The 23,854-nt window shown below is 34.4% G+C and overlaps 1 protein-coding gene across 2 annotated transcripts in view; it reads right to left on the bottom strand.

Annotated features, from left to right (window-relative positions):
- The window catches only part of LOC149419712 (organic cation transporter protein-like), a 44,025-nt gene extending 22,976 nt beyond the window's left edge, over positions 1-21,049 (bottom strand). Inside the window, exon 1 of one of the 2 annotated variants that reach the window (XM_089636998.1) lies at positions 20,881-21,049. The gene's annotated coding sequence lies outside the window, so the exon portion shown is untranslated. Of the gene's footprint in view, positions 1-13,368; positions 13,427-20,880 lie in introns of those variants that run through there. The other variant, XM_089636999.1, reaches the window with a different exon arrangement.
- Positions 21,050-23,854: the final 2,805 nt, after the last annotated feature.

Consider the following 23,854-nt stretch of genomic DNA (forward strand, 5'->3'; position numbering starts at 1 on the left):
AGTGAAACGCGGTGCGTTAAGTTTTAATAGTTTCCGGAGCGGCGGTACTCAAACCCACCCAAAAATAAAAATTAATAAATTAATTCGACTCCATTTCTCATTTCAGTGCAGAGATTATGAATTAAGTCTTTCTCTAGCGTCCCCGAGTTCTTCTACCATTCAAAACACTCTGAAATTTTCATCACACGCACATTAGGACCGCACACGGCAAAAACAAAGAAACATTAATTTATAAATACATGTGCGTTTGTTCATGTCTAGGTTTGGGTGTTTAAGATCGTTCTGACTTTTCAGTAATAACATCAATGACGACCTATCAATTAAACTTGTGAACTAATTTCTCAATTGATGATAAACGATAGGCTCTCGGGTTTGTAAATTTTAATTGAAACGGCTCGGAAGATACAAGTTAAAGAGGTCAAGTGTTATTGTCTGTAGGACGCTAATCCATTAAACAAAAAATTCAGTCCTTTGATCAATATTGGCACTTATTATTTCGTATATTTTTGGGTTATTATGACGTCTTGCGCTTGCCACTTCTTTAGCCTATGTTTTGGATATCGTTACAGTGTCTATCACATCGGCGGTATCTGCCCTGATGATGGGCACTATGACGCTATCCGAAACGTTGGCGCAACACGGCATAATAATTACGATAATATTATGCTAACTCCCCCTGAATCGAGGCAATGACTGATTGACCTAAAAATTATTATTATCAAAAATTTTCAATTGGGATTTTATATGCATTTCAAAAACAGAATGCGAATTAAGTGAGCTATCGAAATTTATATTAAAAAAATTAAAGTACGATATAATAGTAAACTTTTAAACTGAATATAAAACAATATTACTAAAACATGTAACAGTAACATTAAATTAAGAAACTAGAACAATACTACATGTAAGAGAAATCAATAAAACTACATTATCAACGCTACTCTTATTTGTAGGATTCAACAAAGTGCTGACATAGATTATGCTTAATTATATAAATAGAGTCAATAAATACATCAATAGCACCCCCAAGCTTGCTGACCAGATCATGCATCCTAAAGATTAGTTAGTGTGTCTGATAGATGATTGTGTATGTATTGCAGAAAATGTTATATTTTGTCTGGTATTCCTAGTAGGCGCATGGAATTTAATAGTGGCAACGATGGCAGGACTATCAATCGAGTTTTTGATGACTCTGTGTAACACAACCAGGTCTTACATAATTAATAAGATACTCATATACTTTAATTTTCTTGAATAATTCCCACCCTTTATAGTGTACACTTCTACGTTTACATCCTTACTTTCTCACATCTACTGTCAAAGATAATTGCTTGTAATAATCATATTCTTTCTATATTATTTAATTAATTAATAATAATTTAAATAAACAAAATAATGTATGATCTATTAAATTTAACCAAATACGGCACACTTCATAAGACTGCTTTTAACTGACAATTATCATTCCTACATGTCAACAAAGTAACAACTTTAAATATTACATTCCCAAAATAATGTACAAAAAAAGTAGTTTAAAGTTTTCCCCTCGTTATAGGTACCCTAGACATACCTAGGCCCGGTATATCAGTCGGTCCATATCATCGCGATGTGTCACATTCCCCACTCAAATATAAGTGAGCTAAGTCGGCCGCTTAAGCCTTGGTAAGCCGCAGAATAGTTACTATTTTAGACGCCGAGGCGTTAGCAGTAACACATGTCAAATATGACGCATACGTGATGAATTACGTACGTCCGCCTAACCGAAATACACGTAAATTGCATGATTTTATCCGTATGAAATATTATATTAATCGAGCGATGAGGGATGTTGATGTTATAAATTGACAATCAATCTAAAATAGACAAATAGCCTGGTAAGGTATTTATTATAAGAGGGATTTTTAAACGTCAAAACAGTGTTTTCAGCGGTTTGTTTATTTTATGAACAGTTCATTGACTCCAGCAAAAAAATACTATTTAAAATTCAGCATTATGTTGATTGAAGTGGGGAACTTTATCAAAAAAATGCCTAGGACATTTGACATTTTTAAAACTCTCGATCTCCCGATGACAGAAGAGAGCACCGATATACCACTCACATAGACAGTAATTTGGTTTTACTTAGAAAAATGAAGCACATTCCTCTATTAAAATCATAAATAATACAAGTAATATTATTGATATCTAGGCTCATATGTACGGATAATGTTCCAAGTCGCGCTAAGCTCGGCATTCCAACCGAGCCGAGCTTTAAATCAACCGCTCTACCGGGCCTTAGAGACCCTTGTCTACGTTAATTATTATATTTTTTTTAATTTCTAATATAACCTTAAAAAAGTGTTTATTTATAATATATCGTAATATAACTACCTTTTTGTATTTAATACTCTTAACCTTTTTTGAATATTTGGTGCAGATTATATATTTTTATCTATTCATTTTATTCGTTGTATAATGTTGTTTATTTCCACTATTTTTTATACTTTATTGTATGTTTTTTATGTCAATATGGATTACATTTCATTGCACAACCCATCCATGGAGCCCTGATTAAAAATATTATTTAACTTAATTAAAATATTGTTTAAGTTAAGATTTATTTTTTGTATTGGAATTTGGGAGGAGGGTTTGGGTACCATTTATTGGATAACTAACACCTCAACCATAGGTCACTTTATTTTTTTAAGAGAGAAACAATAGAGCGTGTTGATTTTACGTGCCATAGATTACGTCCGCTGTTTAAAAAAACATGTTTTTAACTCTCACAGGTGATATCTATATAATATAGGTATAGAAAAATACACAAGTATTCGAATGCAAAAGTTGTGTCAAAATTTCAAAGCAATCAAAGAAGAACATTCGAAGATTTATGATTTTGAACCAACAATCATTAACATTTTTATTGATATAGATAATGTTGATAAGTTTGCAATAAGATTAGTGTTGTTTATGTTATTGCGAAAGCTCTGGAAAATACATTTACCCACTCATTTGATACACCATATAAAATAATATTATCAGTACAGATAAAAATGTGGATTTTTCTAAAACAATATTTGTTTCACGGTTCATATTTATAATCTGTCATATCATTGAAGGCTGCTCGCTGAACATTTGATACTAGAACCATATGGTGTTAAACCTAAATTTTCTCTACAGAATGCAAATTTTGATGATTGTAATTGTAGTGTATGTGAATCTGAAATATTGAAATAGAGAACGCAATATTGAGAGCGCGAATGTGTTCACACTGTGTGCGTCGTCATTGCAATTCTGGGGTTACGCGTGAGAGGTTGGGTGTGTTTTTTCTTTAAGTTTGTAACATTGTGAAACGTGTTCATTTTTAAATAATTTTTATCAATCAAAGCTGTACTTCTTAAGGCGAAGCTTAATGCCAAATCACTATTTAGAGTAATTTTTATAAAGAATTGGTGTACATTATGAATACCAAAAAATATGCTTTAGATAAATTGAAGGTTTTCCTATCGTTTCGCTTGAGTAGAATACAAATAAAAAATAAATTACTCAATAAAAAATATAAATGTAAACTACTAATAAAAATATTTTTTCAGAAGAAATCTATGAACGCAGAAATGAAACAATAAAAAATACAGTATTATAGCTAAGATTATCTGTGACAGTTTCACTTGATTAACTTTTTTGCTTTCATAAAAAATAATTTACAAAATAAATAAAAACTAGTTTTGTGCTTGAAATAAAACGTTTCTAGACTCCGTTTGACAAGCGATTTTAATGACTATTACCTAAGATATAAGGTATACTAAGAATATACACATTTTTGGCTTGTAGTTTCCTCTTCTATCCCGCAGCCAAGTGGGGGAGTAGGTAGCACCCAAAATTACTATCCTCCTTATATTAGCTTAAATACTTGACATATCATCTTGGTATATTACGTATTCCTGTGCAAATACATAAGTTACCATTATTAATAACTGACTGAATAATTGGGATTTCTATACTTTAAAAGCCCATAAGACAGAAAAATGCATTGGGTCGTCGGAAGACCCACTTGGTTACAGACGTGTTGTTTGGCATCTTGGCCTGTCAAGAGTTAATCTACCTTCCCTGGGATAATCAGGATATTACAGAGATAAATTGAAAAGACACTAAAGTTATGCTGTCGAAAACGTTTGGAAAATTGCGTAGTGATGGGATTGGATGAATTGAAAGAGATTGTAACAAAAGTTTATCTAAATGAACTTCCAGAATTAACCAAACCTATAATTTTAAACGCATTCTATTTATTGGGCTTCGTTTCAGTTACATAGCCTTATCACCGTCACTTATCACCAGAACATGTGATCGTAGAAACCATATCAAGTAATATTACATAAATGCTATTCACGTGTTCACATGTAAAAAATTCCTAGTGTCTGTATTTTAATGTTAACCCCTTCAATGCCAGTGTTTTTCCTCAGGATCAAGAATAAAAAATAATATCTATTGATTTTGTGAAACATGGCGTCTATTTTTTCTGCTACGTTGCTATCTTCATTTCAGCGACAAATTAATACCGTAAAAAGATCCCTTTTCGGTTATTTTTATGTTATCTTCACATATTATGCATGAAACACTGTATACTAATATATATTTTAAAATTAAACATTTTCATGGCTTTGTTTTTATTTAACAAAAAATAATACGTTGAGACCTAAAAATAATAAAAATCAAATGTGAAAAAATGTAATTAGTTAGGAAAGCTTGTTTCACAGAATTTGAACAATTCATCAAATTTAAAAGTTGATTTTCAAGTTCTGTAAAGGTTCTATTCAAGTTATGCTATTTTTTAAGATTTGCGGAACAACTGGCCATTAATAATAAAAGATAATTTGGGTGTACATTTTTTTTTTGAAGAAAAAAATTACACTCTAATTATTTTCTAATAATTATTTAAGGTCAATCAATCAATCAACCACAAAATATTGTCTAAATGTCGAAATAAAAGTGCGGTACTGAAAGGGTTAATGGATTGTTTTACACCGAATGATAGTATTTGTGATGAGCTTACTAGTTTTAATGTGCTTAAACTGAATACAGACGAGTACAACAATTTATTATGAATTAAGTTCATTTTGAAAAATATTTACAAGCGAGTAATATATATTTACGACTTAAATAAATTAAAAAAAAATTCTCTCGGATTTTCACTAAATGAAATTTTAAAATTACTACACACAAAGTCGCCTGTCAAAGTCTCCCTGACCTTTTTTGAAACAATGAACAATATTATGTCACCTTGCCTCGTTCTCCGTCAGTTTAATGGCGATTTTAAGGCTCCATATTGCATGATATGTCAATTTAGATAGGCACATATTAAAATAGTAACGTTAACCTTCCAGACCAGTTAGAACTTCCAGACAAAAGAAACAGCGCGAGCTTCTTGACGCCCGAAGCGTCGCGACGTCTACGTAGGGTAAGGCGCCACCACAGCCACCGCAGTTCAAGGTTGTCGGGGTGCGTAGGATTGAACTATGACGCATGATGTCTCGAATCAAATGACGCAGAGGTTTTACTACGTTTTAATTCCTTTTAGAACAACTCTACTTAAATAGGAGTAATAACCTCGACTACTAATAAATGTAGCTATCCCTCCGTTCAAAATGTAATATTTTGATTCTGCTATTGTATTATAAAAGGATTATTAAATAAGTGCAATATTGTAACGGTGAATACAAAATGTCTTTATTTTGGGTTAAACCAATTTTGTAAGTATGACAGGTATTTATAGTTATATAATACAGGGTTTTCCAATAAGAGGTGTTATTTTGATATTCAAAGAGCTATCGAGAGATGATTAATGATTTTTTATGGCCGTAATTGGATGGCATTGATCTGGACATCGTTTACTTTCAACAAGACGGCGCTACGTGCCACACAAGCGTTGATATTTTATGGGAAAAGTATCTATCGCTATCTCTCGAAGGGGTGATCACAATTGGCCACCGAGATCTTGTGATTTAACACCTTGCGACTTCTTCCTTTGGGGCCACGTGAAAGAGAAGGTCTACGCCAACAGCCCAGCGTCGATGGAATTCACCTCGAAGATGGAATTCGTGACGCTATCGAGGACATAAGGCAGCCACTTTGCGATTAGGTTATGGAAAATATTATGAAAAGGATATGGTCCTGTAGGCGTGGTCGTGGTGGTCATTTGACTGATATTATTTTTCACTATTAACGGCATACCTTCCTTTTTATAATAAATCAAAATAACACCTCTTATTGGAAAAACCTGTAGTAAGAAAGTGGAATAAACTTTTATAACCACTTTATAGGTTCACCGAGGAACAGGTTACGTGAAAACGCATCTGCCCTGATGATGGACACTGCAATGCTGTCCGAAACGTTGGCTAAAGAAGGAGGTAGTGAAACACGGCATAATACCCTAAAACAAATCACTATAATACTTATGGCCGCGAAAATCTCAAATCATACCCAACAGGTTACGTGTATAGGTTCACTGAGGAACAGGTTACGTGTATAGCTTCACTGAGGAATAGGTTACGTGTATAAGTTCACTGAAGAACAGATTACTTGTATAGGTTCACTGAGGAACAGGTTACGTTATAGGTTCACTGAGGAATAGGTTACGCGTATAAGTTCACTGAAGAACAGATTACTTGTATAGGTTCACTGAGGAACAGTTTACGTGTATAAGTTCACTAAAGAACAGATTACTTGTACCTATAGGTTCACTGAGGAACAGGTTAAGTGTATAGGTTCACTGAAGAATAGGTTACGTGTATAGGTTCACTGAAGAATAGGTTACGTGTATAGGTTCACTGAGGAACAGGTTACGTGTATAGGTTCACTGAGGAATAGGTTACGTGTATAAGTTCACTAAAGAACAGATCACTTGTACCTATAGGTTCACTGAGGAACAGGTTACGTGTATAGGTTCACTGAAGAATAGGTTACGTGTATAGGTTCACTGAAGAATAGGTTACGTGTATAGGTTCACTGAAGAATAGTTTACGTGTATAGGTTCACTGAGGAACAGGTTATGTGTATAGGTTCACTAAGGAACAGGTTACGTATATAGGTTCACTGAAAAACAGGTTACGTGTATATCGGTCCTCCTAAAGGAAACGTGGATAATAACGTGGATAAATAGTTCCACATGTAACCTATTTAACCTAGTTTACATCACTTTCATAAATTTATAAAACTATATATTATAAGTGTGTTGAATTGTCATTTTGACGAGTTATCATGGAACCGTGATAAACTAACAAATCGTCGCATTAATTCGTAGAATGCGTAACTCCCAAATGTAAAATTTTACAGGAGGCACAAAAAACCTCGTAGTGAAAAAAAATGAAAGACGGCTTATTCTTTTTATTTATGTTTCGAACATATAATATATTTGGAAATTTATTTTCAATCATTAAACTTTTGTAAGTTAAGGCTTTCTATTTCAAATCGGAGTTACGAAGTTTACGTAAAAACCGAGAATGGAGATACGTATTTTACAAAAGATACATACTTTTCTGCGAACAGTTTTATGAACAACCTAGCGGAAAATTTGGGAGATAGGAATTTTACATTCACAAAATAAAACACAACAATGTATGTATATGTCGAGGCAGTCTATTTAGATGCATTTTAATGATTTTAATGATGCGGAAGGTTATCGTTAAAGGAGTGATAATCCTTTTCTAATGTCTGTTTTAAGTCTTGTAAATGCTGGTACTTTTCCTTCCTTAAGGGATTAAATCTGACTCTCAAGTGAAATCTTCAAACTCTGGAGGTCATTACAGAGTCGGCGACGGTTTTGTGCTGGGTGAGATCTACACTGACCGGGAGTAGTCGGGTCAGAGATGCTCGTTAAGTGACGCTTGGGGTTGATGAAGGAGATTGTAGAAGAATTTGATCTGACATTGTCGATCACCCTTGTTGTCCTGTAGAAATAAAACTGATGTACTTACTAGGGTTTGCAAGACCCGGGCAAAGAGTAGCCATGACAGGAAACGTTGTGAAAGAGACTCCTCAGAGTATGAAGACAGGTGGGAGAGACTTGAAAGTGGAACTGGTGAACAAACATGTGCTTTAAGCGAAGAAACTCTTCATGCTCAGCATCACTTTGGAGTAAAGTGAACGCTTCATCTTGCCCGGCTGGTCGATCCCGAGGCGAGGAGAAAGGACGTCGATAGATGCGTGCGTTCCTGCGTACAATGCAGGACAATTGACCCTCCACCATCATCCCATGAAGCGGGTAATCTTAATGTTGTGACAACCTGGAGTCGCTTGGCAGTTGATGTTACTCATTTCGGTAGGAAATGTTTACTCACATTTATCGATTGCGGTCCAAGTAGATTTGCCGTGTGGCGGGAAATCGAGTCAGATAATGCAGCTTCGATTATCAGACATTTGGAAGAAGTGTTTCGGGAAAGAGGCCCGCACAAAGTAGTTCTCATGGACAATGGTACTGCATTTTTTTCCTACAGTGTTACAGATAAGTGTAAGAGATGGAATGTTCGTCAAAGATTTCGCGCGGCATACCGACCAGCTGGAAACGGTATAGTTGAAAGACATCATCAAACAATAAAGAGAACTGCAGCCAGAAGTGGAAGCGATCCCCTGCAGGCAGTGTTTCGGTACAATATTTGGCTGCAAAAAGTCAGGATGATCGAGGTATTGCGCTGTCTAGTATAGTTCACTCTTACTCGTGGAGACACCCTTCTGCGCAAGTGAATATAGAAGAGGAAGTATTGACTGAGCTCTAAGTGGGCGATCTTCTTGCGGTTAAGCCAGTAGATGGGAGATGCACATCGTGCATGGAAGGGTGACAGGACTTACTTCAGTCAACAACATCGAAGTAGATGGCATACCAAGACATGTGCTTGACCCGCGGAAGATGCCTGACAGAGAACGGACTGTGTCTGAGGAGAGACCAGATGGAATTGCCGCACGTTCCACCGTAAATATTTTGGGTTTGTTTGAAGAGGACAGTGAAGAACCGGATCCGGATATGCATCAGGAGGAGATCCACTTGCAAAGAGATGGTGACCTTGAAGATGAGATAATCACAGAACAAGGACCTATTAGGTAGGACGCGAAGGGCTCCGGGTTAGTTAAATCAATTCGTTTAGTGATGATGACATCAGGAGGGCGTGTTGTGATAAGCAGGTACCACTGTAAAAGCGTTGAACGAAACCGCAGAGGCACATAAAACAGGAGAGCTACGGCAGAGAGTCACACGGTGCAGAAGACGTCAGTTTAGACTACAGATACAAAACACTATTCGTGACTTCACAATTAAAATTAAGGTTATAAAATGTTCAAAATTGATTAATCAACTTATCTCAGTTAATTTCACGGTAAAACTATTACACCGTAAATAAATTTCCTCAGTCAAAAACATAACAAGCGTGCACGGCTCACCGGCCAATACTGAATTAAGGAGTTACGAAGTATTCGCGAGTAAAAATGGCACCATAATTTTACGCAGTTTTCTAATTTGTGTTTATCTAAAAGGTTAATTTTTTTTTTAATTTTCGAGTTTTACTAGTCGATGCGGGTCTAATTTTAACACCAGATGGCATTAAAAACGTATTTTCGAAAAATTTGGAGTTACGCAGTCTACAAATTAATGCGACGAAATAGCATCCCTCGCCATGATTAGTAAGAATGAGAAAGTATTAGAGATCGGAGAACTAATAGAAGCTAGAAAATCTGCATAATAATTACATGGTTTGTTTCAATATTGATTTTAAAAAGCTGAATATAATTTAATCGCACTCACTGAAGTAAAAAAATACTGTTTTGTTTTATGTCACTGATCATTATCGTTATTTACAACCCAGAAGAAAATAAATTAACGCTAGCGGAACTTATAAATGTTTTAATGATAACACAGGTGTATGATTTCCCAATAAATACGCATGCATTATTGTGGGTTGCAGATTATGTTTTTCCGATGTTCTTTGTATTACATTGTATTGCCAAATTGACAATTGACACAAAGAAAAACCAAAGCGATTTAGTAATATATTGTTTGTAAATAATATTATTTATTTAATTTCGATTAAACTCGGTCCCCGCGTATTAAAGTGCAAAGTTGCGACAAAACGAGTTTCAATATCAAAATAATAATATCAATTTGAACGCAAATTCACAGAACACTAATTATTCTAATTAATTAATTACACGAAATGATTGTGTCGACAGTTGCCGTCAGTAAAAATTATTTTGTTTACAAATTCGAGTCGTGATTTAAATTTTTATAATAGGTAATTGGTTCTATGGAAACTCACGGCATGCGGCAGTGACAATTCAACACACTTTTTGAAAAGTGATATAAAGTCATTAAAAGTGATGTAAGAGCCTATAAACTTAACCTAACCTATTGCACCTAGATCTCTTTTCATGATTTTAAATAACTTTTAAAGTGTCTTTTAAATTAACCACAAAATAATATATTAATTACTCAAGTTAATTACCCATAACATAAGATTATGTCGGTACTGCAAATACTAGACCAGTAAACATCATATATTATCGTTTTTGAGATTAATAATAAAATGGTTTGCAAGAAAAAAAACTGTAAATCTGTTTGAAAAATCAAAAAAGGCATAATAAATCAAATATTTGATATATGTGACAAGTACATTTAATAAGTAAATTATAGATTAACTAATTAGAACAAAATATCGTCTTCTTTATGAATTTTTTCACCAACTGTTGTGTTCCCACAAACAATTCTTCAACACGTCGTGGAAGGAGATTTTAGAGAATAATTTCTTTATATTAAATCAGGGATTTATTCAATACTTCGCATATTACAAGAGTGACTTGGATGGTCGATCTAACTAGGAGCTGGCTAAATGAGATCTGCAAACACCATGTTTGTCTGGAAGCAGCCTAACTGGCCCTAGCGACTACTGGCTACTAGCTGCCATCTTGCGGACTTCCAAGCAAGCTCTTTGCACTGCCCTCTATGAGTGCATCTGTAAAGCTCTTAGCTAACTCACTTCCCAACACCAAAAAACGAACAAAATTAAAATCACATTTACAGTAAAATCATGAATTCAAAATCATACTTTACGTTATTCTGAATTTCACGAAGCTGTCAAAATCATATAGTTTGTAGTTAATATGTAAATATATTTTTTTATTATTTTTAATATTATAATATATATTTAACATAAATAAAATAGCTCACATACTAGATGTTTGACATACCTACATTTAGATTGTTTTAATATTCCGTTTGGTTGTGTATTTTGACTTCAAATAGAAAATTATGTTTGGTACGCAGGTCTCTTAAGGCGAAGCTTAATGCTAAATCACTATTTTGATTAATCTTTATAACAAAATGGTGTACATTATATGTAAATAATAATTAAATATATTTTTTTATTATTTTTTCATATTATAATATATATTTAACATAAATAAAATAGCTCACATACTAGATGTTTGACATACCTACATTTAGATTGTTTTAATATTCCGTTTGGTTGTGTATTTTGACTTCAAATCCAAAATTATGTTTGGTACGAAAAAGACTGCGCAGGTCTCTTAAGGCGAAGCTTAATGTTAAATCACTATTTTGATTAATCTTTTTAACAAAATGGTGTACATTATGAATACCAAAAAAATTGCTTTAGTTAAATTGAAGGTTTTCCTATCGCTTCGCTTGAGTAGAATTCAAATAAAAACATAAATTACTCAATAAAAAATATCAATGCAAACTAGTAAAAAAAAAAATTTTATCAAAAGAAATGTATGAACGCGAAAGGAAACAACATTTAAAAATACAGTATTATAGATTATCTGTGACAGTTTCACTTGATTAACTTTATGCTTTCTTAAAAAATTATTTACAAAATAAATAAAAACCAGTTTGTGCTTGAAATCGAACGTTTCTAGACTCCGTTTGTCAAGCGATTTTAATGCCTATTAACTACAATATAAGGTACACCAAGAATATACACATTTTTGGCTTTTAGCTTCCTTTTAAGATATTCGTTCAAAACAGATATTATCCATTTATTATTAAGTTCTTTTAACCAGCTCTTCGAATGTAAGTCCAAACCAGTAAACTAAATAAATAAATATTCAATGTCACCCGATTTGTGTTGCCACCCCTAGAAAGTCTTACTTTGCGGTCTTTGAAAGTCTTTGTTTGTTTGCATTTCAATGATCCCGTTATAAGACAACAAACCGAGCTTTTTTATCACACACAAACACATACTAATAATATACAAGTGAGTCATAAGATGAGCCACGCGAATACAAAACAAAATGAAAATATTGATTAAAAATACGCTACATTCATTGTCGTAAACACAATAAACGCAATCCAGTGCGTACCAACGCAAAGTGGACAGAACCCAACACAAATAAATCTATTTATTTTTCCGAATCTGTATGAAAATGTTTGGTGTCGATTTCTTTTTAATATTTATAAAAAACATTAAAAAATGTACGTCAACAAATTGGGTTGTAACCAGCGGCGGCTTGTGACTTTTGGCTGTACTAGAGTGCTAAGTTACAACAAATGGCATTATTGATGTTGTTGTAGCTGAAAACGATTTTTTACTTTTTTTCGAAAATTCGATTTTTTGTATGAAAATTTTCAGGAAATCCGTGCAGCGCACGGCTAAACTGAAATTTCCTGAAAATCTTCATACAAAAAATCGAATTTTCGAAAAAAAATAAAAAACCGTTTTCAGTTACAATAATTCCACTTTTGGTAATATTAGCACTCTAGTTCACCATTTTAGGTCACGAGCCGCCACTGGTTGTAACCTAAGCTAACCGCCACACTTGTAGGCACAGATAACGGAAAGTACACGTTGTTTCTACAATTAGGTACTGTTACTGTTACCAGCACAAAATATTTTATTAGGTTCTTAGTTTGGGTTAGTTAAGTAATTTATACGTGTTCAGATTTAATTCCATACTAAAAAATCCAAAATGGCGGCAAAGGAATCGTTATATGCCTTGCAACAAAATTTTTGAGGTATCACCTTCGATAATGTGCCAAATTTATAGAACCTAAAAAATATGTGATAAGCGGTGAAATATATGTGGATTCATTGGCTTTAAACCACAGTCAGCAGCTTTATATGTTTCTTTATTAATATTTTGAAGAATGGTATTGATTAAATTATATGGCAAATGTATTTATTATATGGCAAATGAATATAATATGTGCCTATATATTATATGAAAAATGAATATATGTATATATTATGTGGCAAATGAATATATATGCATATATTATATGGCAAATGAATATATGTATACTTATATTATATGGCAAATGAATAAATGTATATATTATATGACTCTAATCGCTCGAGCAGAAGGGAATTTTGAATTAAAATTGAATTTTACCATCTCTCCCGACGAAAATAGTTTTTTCGTTAAGTTATTCAGTTGAAATGAAGTTCCACATAAAAAGACTCTACTTTAACAATTACACATACTTAAAATTTAATTACGATAATACAATCACCAAATTAGGAAAACCCGCGGCGAGTTCTAACAAACCACAGTTTGTTTACAGATCAATATTTCCTTACTGTTTTCACTCCCATTATTATTAGAGTAACATAACCACAAATAACCGAGCGGCGATGCTTACCCGCCGAACTACGAAACACGCATGTGGACTTTTTTCGCGAAACATTTTGCCAAGAACGTTTCGGATTCCATTTAGCACAGGGCCGCTGTAGAGGCTGTGCTATGTGTGACCTTGCACCGGGCGCATAAATTACGTGGGCATTTTAATTTGTTAGCGTTTACGTGATTTGAATTTCAAATCGACCTCTTTTTCTTATGTGTTCGTATTTCTGTTTATTGATTGATGGTCAAATTTATAGGAGGATTTACGTTCGAGTTCGAGGAAAACAGAATCTAGGTACGTATCTACTATATAACATCTGCATGATTTGTGTGTCTTTTCGGCCGCCTATATCAACACAGCCTAGATAATAAAAGAAATACAGAGTTATTGTTTTTCAATATTGTCTTTGAGTTTCATTGAGAAAGTTGTTAAGAAGTTGAGGAATGAAACGTTAAATCACTAAATTAACAGGCCTACTAGATTTCTGATTTATAAATTATATGGAAATACTGTAATTTACTGTGCTTCGAGCTATTTATGGTTTGTTGAATTAATCGATTCATTAAATGATTAATCCAGATGTAACGATAACCACATTGTTATTCATTACTGAGAGGGAAATAATACAATGCTCATCGCGGATCAAACCAATATCTATGTTGCCAAACTAAAGAAATTTAGATAGGTGTGTATGGGTGATTCAACCCAATTTTGTTTTTGTATGCCTCTCCTGAAAGAATGGAGTTTTTATACGGACAGTTTTTAGTTTTTATTCATATTAATATCAGGTATGTCCATGCGCAAACAAATAATTGATCTTATTATTTTAATGCATAACTTCCAAAAGTGTGTTATCCTAAAATAAATAAATTAGCACCGTCCGTGAAGCGTAGATTATAACATATATTCCGTTTATCTTTAATATTGTTTTGCATCCAATTAAAATTGTCAGCTACTTAAACAATAATAATATAATGGATCGTACAATTCGTAAAACTAGTGAAGCAATTAACACAATTTGCATTTAAAATTTAAAAATATTGCTTAGAATTGTGTAACATAAAAAAAACAACATAATTCTATTTAGAAGCGGTTCTGTACTGTGAAATTCAGCGAACAGCAGCGTACCTACGGTAAAACAGATTTTAAAAATTTCAAAGCAAAACCGTTTTATTTTCTGTTATTGGGGAAATAAATTGATTAACCAAAAACCAAAAAATTTATTGACTGTAGGTTTTTTTGGTGATTTTAAAATAGGATTTTTTCTTTTTCCACTATGGTAAAACAATTAGGTTAGGTTTGCGATACTTAACGAACCAAGCGCACGATTAAAGGTGTATTCGCAGGTAGTATTATTGATTTTTCGTAAATTGCCAAAAATATTAAACCGCCCGCATTTGAGAAAAGTCAAGGTGTCTCTGATATTCTATTTTGATGTGCCTGTCGCCTTGTGTTATTTAATTTTGGGCACCTTTCCAGGTCACATGCGAACAAGTTGCTAATATTTTCAGAAAAAAACATTATTCTACATGTAAGAGCTGTGTAAAGTTTTCAGAATTTTCGTAACAAGTACAGTCCAATTTTCAAAATGTCCGTAATTAAAATACATATTTTTTTTTTTATAAAGAAAGACAAACATTCCCGGGTTACGAGTAACCTGACAATATTTGAAAATCTCCTACTACTACCACAGTAAGCTAAAAATGTTGCTTGTGTTGTGATTGAGGACTTAGCCAGCCGAGGAATTGAACACAATACGCCTGGGTGGGACCCAAACGCGATGTCAACTCGGCCACCGACCGGTCTGGACCAGTCAAATATATATTATGTAAGTACACACAAGGAAATTATATTGTTCAACTGTTAACTCGTTAGCAAAAATATCGTAATTATCATTTAATCGTAAGCGCAATTGATCGTAAATGATCGTATCTACATGCTTACAATCATTTGTTTATTAATTGCTTACTATAATTTTGCTCACGATAATTTTGCTTACGATCGTTTGAGAGTTACAATCATTTGATTAAACATTTTGTATCCGATCATTTTGTTTACGGTAATTTTACTTTTAATTTCGTGGGTCTTCCGTCCACGCCCCACGCCACTGCTATGAATTTAAATTTGAAACTGCGTGCACAAGGCAATTAACTGAATAGAACATCGAACGAGATCGAACCCGTGATCACATGATCTAAAAGTGCCCTGCCTTTATTGACTTGTTGTGGCTAGTTTAATATGCCTGAGGGGGTTGAGTGTATTCATTTGAATACACTCTACACATTGATAATATCTAGAAATGTAATCTGTATAGATTTGAAATAAAACTGGCGTCACAAATTTATATAAGATATTTCAAATCCTAGCGCATGTATATACATATGGGTCTATGTCAATGGAATTGATTTTTTGTTCAAGAAAAAAATTCAGTATTTCAAAATGTTTTTTATTATGCGACACCTAAAAGGAGCGCCCCTGTCTGTACAGTGTAATGGATGTGGAGCTATGTCACCCCCCCCCGGTTCGGAAGCTTTGTGAGGCGGCTTAAGGTAGGGGCTGTAGGAAGGTATTCATTACTGCGGGTCTTGAAGAGGCCCGGATTATATGAAGGAGGGACAACAGATGCCGGTAGCTCGTTCCACATTCTAGCCGTCTTACACAAAAAAGTGTCGTAGAAGCGGCCCGTTCTCACGAAGCCAACATCAACTGTGAACGGGTGTTCCGCTTGTGTACATCAAGTAAAGATCAATTTCTCTTATTTTATTTTTATTTTTATTTTATTATAATGATAATTTATGATAATAATTGAGTTTGTTTCGGTCACAAAGATACGCCCACAACAAATATCTATCAGTTTTAACTTTCCGGTGATTTGAACATCTGCTGTATCTTCCAGAATGCGACTATTACATATTGCTCAGTAAAGTTTAACCTTCAAGCCAGTTCCCACAGTTCGTATTTTCAAGTTTAGTGTAGTTTCCCACATTTGCAGATTCGACCCTACAATAAAACAATTCATTGGCCTGGTATTTTTATAAAGATATTGTCTTGTTTGTGTATCATTTATGATTTAAGAATTAGTGACATTTTACTGCAAGCAGCGGCAGTTTTCAAATAGAGCTGTTCGCTTTCTATTTTATGATGACCCTAGTTAAACCATTATGCCTAAAAATATTTGCCAATACCTTTCCCACCCCTGTCCCATAGTAATAAAAACCCCAAATAAAGTTTCATGTCCCTTAAAATAATCCCTTTAAAATATTTGTATTGTTTAAGCCACGTTTGTATCATTAAGAATAGTTTAGTGCATTTTATTTTATGTTAAGAATGTTGTTTGCCAACGAGCGGGTGGAACATCTTTATTTTGGTAAAATGTCCTTCAGAATTTAGTTTAAATACAGATACCTCCCAGAAGAAGCACAGTATTAGAGTGTTGCTATAACTGGTAGGTACATGCGTACCTAGGCAGTCAGCCGTGAGATAATTACTAGGTTTATGTAAACCTAGGGAAAACTGAAGAATAGAGGAAACTAGACCTTTATTTCTTTCAGTTTAAGTTTTAGCAGAGGAAAATAAGATCCTCTGCAATTATATTGTGAATTAATAAATTTATATGTCAAGAAGAAGAAGTGTTTTCCTGCATTCCATCTGACGGCGTGTTCTCGTACCACGATAGCAGAAACATATGGTCCTTCGAGCCGCATCGGGAACAGCAGCATCATGGAAGCGGGACAACACTCAAAGACGTCATCTGTCTTCGGCAGCAAGGCGGGAACTAGCAGGAGCTGGATGGAGGCTCAAATAAAAGCTTCAGCAACCAAGGTGCACATCACGAGACAAAAGGCCCGCCTACTTACGGAGATGGCTGAAGCAAAGATGGCCGCGGAAGCAAAGGCTTCTGAAGCAAAGATGGCTGCAGCAATGTCAGTCCTGGAAGCAGAGGAGCAACATGCGGCGCTCATTTTAGAAGCTGCATCGAGGACTTCGCAACGGACTCTCGAGGATAGAGTCAATGACTGGGTGGACCAGTCACATCACAGTTCATCATCAGAACTTGGAGATCACGATGAACAGCCTCTTCGAGTTCAAATGGAGCAGCAACAGGAACTGCTCCATGATGGGCGGTACACATTACTCCCACAAAAAGGATCCTCAGAGCAGCAGCCCTTGGCAGGGCAGACTCTCCCGTCGCAAATGGAGCCTCGGGTAGAGCAGGCTCATCCGCTGCAATTGGAACAGCGGTTGGAGCAGCACAAGGGTGGGCGGTACACATTACTCCCACAAAAAGGATCCTCAGAGCAGCAGCCCTTGGCAGGGCAGACTCTCCCGTCGCAAATGGAGCCTCGGGTAGAGCAGGCTCATCCGCTGCAATTGGAACAGCGGTTGGAACAGCACAAGGGTGGGCGGTACGCGTTACTCCCACCAAAAGGATCCTCAGAGCAGCAGCCCTTGGCAGGGCAGACTCTCCCGTCGCAAATGGAACCTCGGGTAGAGCGGGCTCATCCGCTGCAATTGGAACAGCGGTTGGAGCAGCAGCAGCAGGGCGGGCGGTATGAGGTACTCCCACCCAGAGGAACATCACATCAGCAGCCCTTGGTAGGGCAATCTCTTCAGCTGCAGTTGACGCAGCATCAGCAGCCAAGCAGTAGCTGCTGGGAGCTGCCTACATCAGTGCAGCCATTCAACTTAGCAGAGCAACGCGACGGGCAACAGTGGCCAGAGTCGCAGGGCCGATTCCAGGGACCAACACCTGCTATAACTGAAGAACGTCTCGCGGAATCAATTGGTAAGGCAATATCTTTATATAATACCAGGCCCAAAGTTAATGATCTTCCTACATTTAACGGCAATCCAATTGAATGGATTGCGTTCAAATTAATATTCCATCATACCACAGACTTCTTAAAAGTATCTGACAGCAAAAATTTATATACATTACAAAAAGCGTTAAAAGGAGAGGCGCGTGACGCGGTTTCTTCCCTTCTTATAATTTTTGGCGCAAAATCATCACCTTGTTCGGCGCAATTCGTAAAAAATAAAAACGCGGATCAATTTTTATCTCAGTATCCCCAGGCCGTCAAAGCAATAAAAACAAAACATTACATGAACGACTATTTAGATAGTGTAAATTCAGTAGAAAGTGCGAAGAAATTAATACTAGATATTACATACATACATGCTCAAGGCGGGTTTAAGGGTGGAGGTGAATGCGAAATTACCTACTACAACCATTTAGTCAGTCAGTAAGATATACATTTTTTACGGAATTTCTAGTTTTAAGACATTACCTACTACACAATTTTTAGTCATAAGATTTACATTTTTTACGGAATTTCTAGTTTTAAGACATTACCTACTACACAATTTTAGTCATAAGATTTACATTTTTTACGGAATTTCTAGTTTTAAGACATTACCTACTACACAATTTTTAGTCATAAGAGTTACATTTTTTACGGAATTTCTTGTTTAAAGACATTACCTACTACAAAATTTTTAGTCATAAGATTTACATATTCCACGGAATTTCTAGTTTTAAAAGCAGCATAAATATTTGTATTTTAGACATTTTAATAAATTTAACTGGTAATTTTCGTAGACATGCAGTAGGTACCTAATAAAGATAACAGTCGCATTCTTAGCCTATTTTGTGAAGTACCTTCACGGGAGGAGGTATGTATCTTCCAGAATGCGACTATTACATATTGCTCAGTAAAGTTTAACCTTCAAGCCAGTTCCCACAGTTCGTATTTTCAAGTTTAGTGTAGTTTCCCACATTTGCAGATTCGACCCTACAATAAAACAATTCATTGGCCTGGTATTTTTATAAAGATATTGTCTTGTTTGTGTATCATTTATGATTTAAGAATTAGTGACATTTTACTGCAAGCAGCGGCAGTTTTCAAATAGAGCTGTTCGCTTTCTATTTTATGATGACCCTAGTTAAACCATTATGCCTAAAAATATTTGCCAATACCTTTCCCACCCCTGTCCCATAGTAATAAAAACCCCAAATAAAGTTTCATGTCCCTTAAAATAATCCCTTTAAAATATTTGTATTGTTTAAGCCACGTTTGTATCATTAAGAATAGTTTAGTGCATTTTATTTTATGTTAAGAATGTTGTTTGCCAACGAGCGGGTGGAACATCTTTATTTTGGTAAAATGTCCTTCAGAATTTAGTTTAAATACAGATACCTCCCAGAAGAAGGACAGTATTAGAGTGTTGCTATAACTGGTAGGTACAGACGTACCTACGCAGGAGCTAGTATTGATATAACTGGTAGGTACATGCGTACCTAGGCAGTCAGTCGTGAGATAATTACTAGGTTTATGTAAACCTAGGGAAAACTGAAGAATAGAGGAAACTAGACCTTTATTTCTTTCAGTTTAAGTTTTAGCAGAGGAAAATAAGATCCTCTGCAAATATATTGTGAATTAATAAATTTATATGTCAAGAAGAAGAAGTGTTTTCCTGCATTCCATCTGACGGCGTGTTCTCGTACCACGATAGCAGAAACATCTGCCTTACAAACACGTAAATATGAATACTTAAATATTATCTGCCTATCGTCAACTTTAGATTCTAATAAATGTATTGAAATGCTCATGTCACTTTATCCTCGGTCATCACCAGGTTGTTTCCTTTTGTTGTACTTTAGATTCTAATAAATGTCACAAAACACAACTTCATTACAATCAATTATTGTAAAAAATCAGAAATCTAATTTGAGAAAACACCATTATAAAAATAAGGCTTAATTCCCGAAGACTAGAATAAAATTTCTTAAGTGATCAATTCATTGGCCGATTCTATGGTAGAAATGGAACCACCAGAAATAAAATTAATCAAGATCAAAAAACAAATTGGGCATGAAATCACTGTAAGTTCCAAAGACTGCGATGGTCTAACCTTGTGGATAGAATTCCAGACTATAGGACACAGATTTAGAAAGGGTGAACGAATTCAAAGAGCTAGGCTCGTCTACAAGTCATGATCAGGAAGCTGTGAATCAGAAGAGAAAATAAGAATTTGCATGACAAAGGACGCTATGAGCAAACTGCTAAATATATGCAGTGACAGAGGCACAAAAAAGACCAACAAAATGAGACAACAATATGACGTGGAAACATGGACACTCTGGAAATGTGGTGCTGGAGATAAATGCTCAAGATTCTATAAACAGCTAGCTGCATATATGAGTCCATTCTTGAAGATGTAGTCTTTCGACTGTCTGCCTACAACGCATTTTAAGGTACTCCTTACTTTAACTTACTTACTATAAGACTCCAACTTGGAGAAATAGAGAACAGAGTCACTGGCAAACGGGAAGTCAGAAGAAGCAGTTGAAGGTCACCAATGCGCTGGCTTCAGTGACCAAGTATCACTGGCGTAGGTGTCCATGGCTCTCCACGCAGCGCAGAACCACAAGGAGTTTAGGAGCCATATTCACCAGGGAAAATGGAGCGACATAAGAAGAAGAACACCAAAAGGAAACTTCCTTGAGGAAGACCGAAGATAAAGTGAAAAGAGCATTTCTGAGAAATACAGCTGGAATAAATGTGTGGCATAATTCGCTCTGTATTATAAATCCAGTTTCAACCAGTTTATGGTCCTATGTTAATCGGCCAAATTATTATTATAATTCTGTCAGTCGGTCAGTGACCAAGCCTATAATCATTCAATGATGCAATAAATGCACTAATAATTGATTATTTCATTGCAGCAACAAAGAATTTACATTTCGTAGACTAAACAACAAATTAACTTGTCGATTGTTGTGTAGTTATGCCAATTAAAATAGTTGCTTTAAATAGTTTGTTGAAGTTGCCATGTAGTTCAAATTGTATCGGTTGAATGCTTTACAAATTAAATCTTCCATCGTTGTCAAACATTGGTTCTTGTTATCATTAAAGTGGATCGTTCGAATTGCTTTAAAATGGATTTAAATAAGTGTTTCGAATTTTTTGAAAGCAAGTCAACAGTGGCGGGGAAGTGAGCAAAGAGAATATTTGTTCTCGCAAAGCTGAATAAACTCAACAAATCCATATTTAGAAAGTGCAGTACCCAATTATTGACAGTTTTAAGGGGAATAACTTTGAATCAATAATAAGACAACTTTAAGTGGCGATAAACAATGAGGATTATTTATCCTCATTGTTTATCCTTATTTAGGAGCGTTTTGACAAAGAGAAATATCTGCGCAAAACGAACTGTTTCTTTTTTTTATCCTTATACTCTATATGTCTACGAAATGGCTAATTCATATTTTCTAAAAATTAATATATTTACCTGCTTTAAGTGTTATAGAATGTAGTTTGTAATTAAGTGATGTCGCTGACATATTTAATTTAAACTTCAATACTTTAAAGCCAAATTAGCCCACCACTTTTTAAATGTAAATAATGTATGAGAAATCATTATATTTTATTTCGATTTTCTATTGTTTGTTTTATACTGTTGTCAAAAATGAAATTTGTAATTTTATGTACTTAAAAGCCCAATAGGGCGTCAATAAATAAATAAATAAATTATAATTTCTCCAAAAGTGAAATAACTACATGTCTACATCTATATAAAGTGAAATAACTTCATGCCTACACCCATATAAAGTAAAATAACTACATGCCTACATCTATATAAAGTGAAATAACTTCATGCATACACCTATATAAAGTAAAATAACTACATGCCTATATCTATATAAAGTGAAATAACTACATGCCTACATCTATATAAAGTGAAATAACAACATGTCCATACAAAGTGAAATAACTACATGCCTTCATCTATATAAAGTAAAATAACTACATGCCTACATCTATATAAAGTAAAATAACTACATGCCTACATCTATATAAAGTAAAATAACTACATGCCTACATCTATATAAAGTGAAATAACTACATGCCTACATCTATATAAAGTGAAATAACTACATGCCTACATCTATATAAAGTGAAATAACTACATGTCTACATCTATACAAAGTGAAATAACTACATGGCTACATCTATATAAAGTAAAATAACTACATGCCTACATCTATATAAAGTGAAATAACTACATGGCTACATCTATATAAAGTAAAATAACTACATGCCTACATCTATATAAAATAAATAACTACATGCCTACATCTAAATAAAGTAAAATAACTACATGCCTACATCTATATAAAGTGAAATAACTACATGCCTACATCTATATAAAGTGAAATAACTACATGTCTACATCTATACAAAGTGAAATAACTATATGTCTACATCTATACAAAGTGAAATAACTACATGCCTACATCTATATAAAGTAAAATAACTACATGCCTACATCTATATAAAGTGAAATAACTAGGTAGGTATATAATGTAAAATATCAATTACTGACATTTTTAGTGTATCTAGTTGTTTAAAATTATATTTATATATAAATATATTATTTCTAATTCCCTTTCACAATTTCACATCACTCCTGGACATACTGACCTCCAGATTCCTACTCACCCGTCATACCCTTTGATTTCCCTGGACTTCCTATCTTTCCTTTCCTTATAAGGACCCTCCACACAGCATCCCCAAAGATGACATAGGCTCTGAGGGAAATTATTTTCCTCCGGTATGAGATTGATTGGTATTACCAATGCAATTTTTGAATGTGCTTATCAACGGTAGGTGCTATATTTAAAAATTTAATTTAATAATTTTTTTTTTTTTTTGTTGGTGGAATCAGGTATTGTGTAAAGCAAGCATAGCTTTTGTTTTTGTTAAAAAACAATATTTTTTTGTAGAACTAAAATGTATTTAAATTACCTTTTCCCTTATATCTAAATTCGCAATTTAAGACACATTTTTAAATACTTAATTTAAAATATTAACCCAGAGTTGTTAGATTATTCACTTAAAATTGTCCGACGAAAATAAGTTTTTATAGATGTCACAAACACGTGTCAGAATTTGATCGGTCAAAAAGTTGAGAGTCAAGTGAAGGAACGTTGAAACATCTGTGAAATGTTGAATGATGGTAACATTCCAGTTATAACTGGAATCTGGAAGACTTCTAAGTTATGCGAGTCGTGATAACGTCGTGGTTGCTGGTTACTATGGTGCGTACATACTAAACACTCTAATCCAGCGTTTCCCAATTGTTTTTCGCCCCGGAACCCTTATCGATCATACTTTTCTAGGCGGAACCCTATTTTTATAAGAAAAAGCTAAACTTGTAGTTTGAATACTTTCATGTTTACCATGAAAAGAA

This window comes from Hesperophylax consimilis, chromosome 11 (genome assembly GCF_061612785.1).
Source record: "Hesperophylax consimilis isolate HC1 chromosome 11, BYU_Hcon_1.0, whole genome shotgun sequence".
NCBI lineage: Eukaryota > Metazoa > Arthropoda > Insecta > Trichoptera > Limnephilidae > Hesperophylax > Hesperophylax consimilis.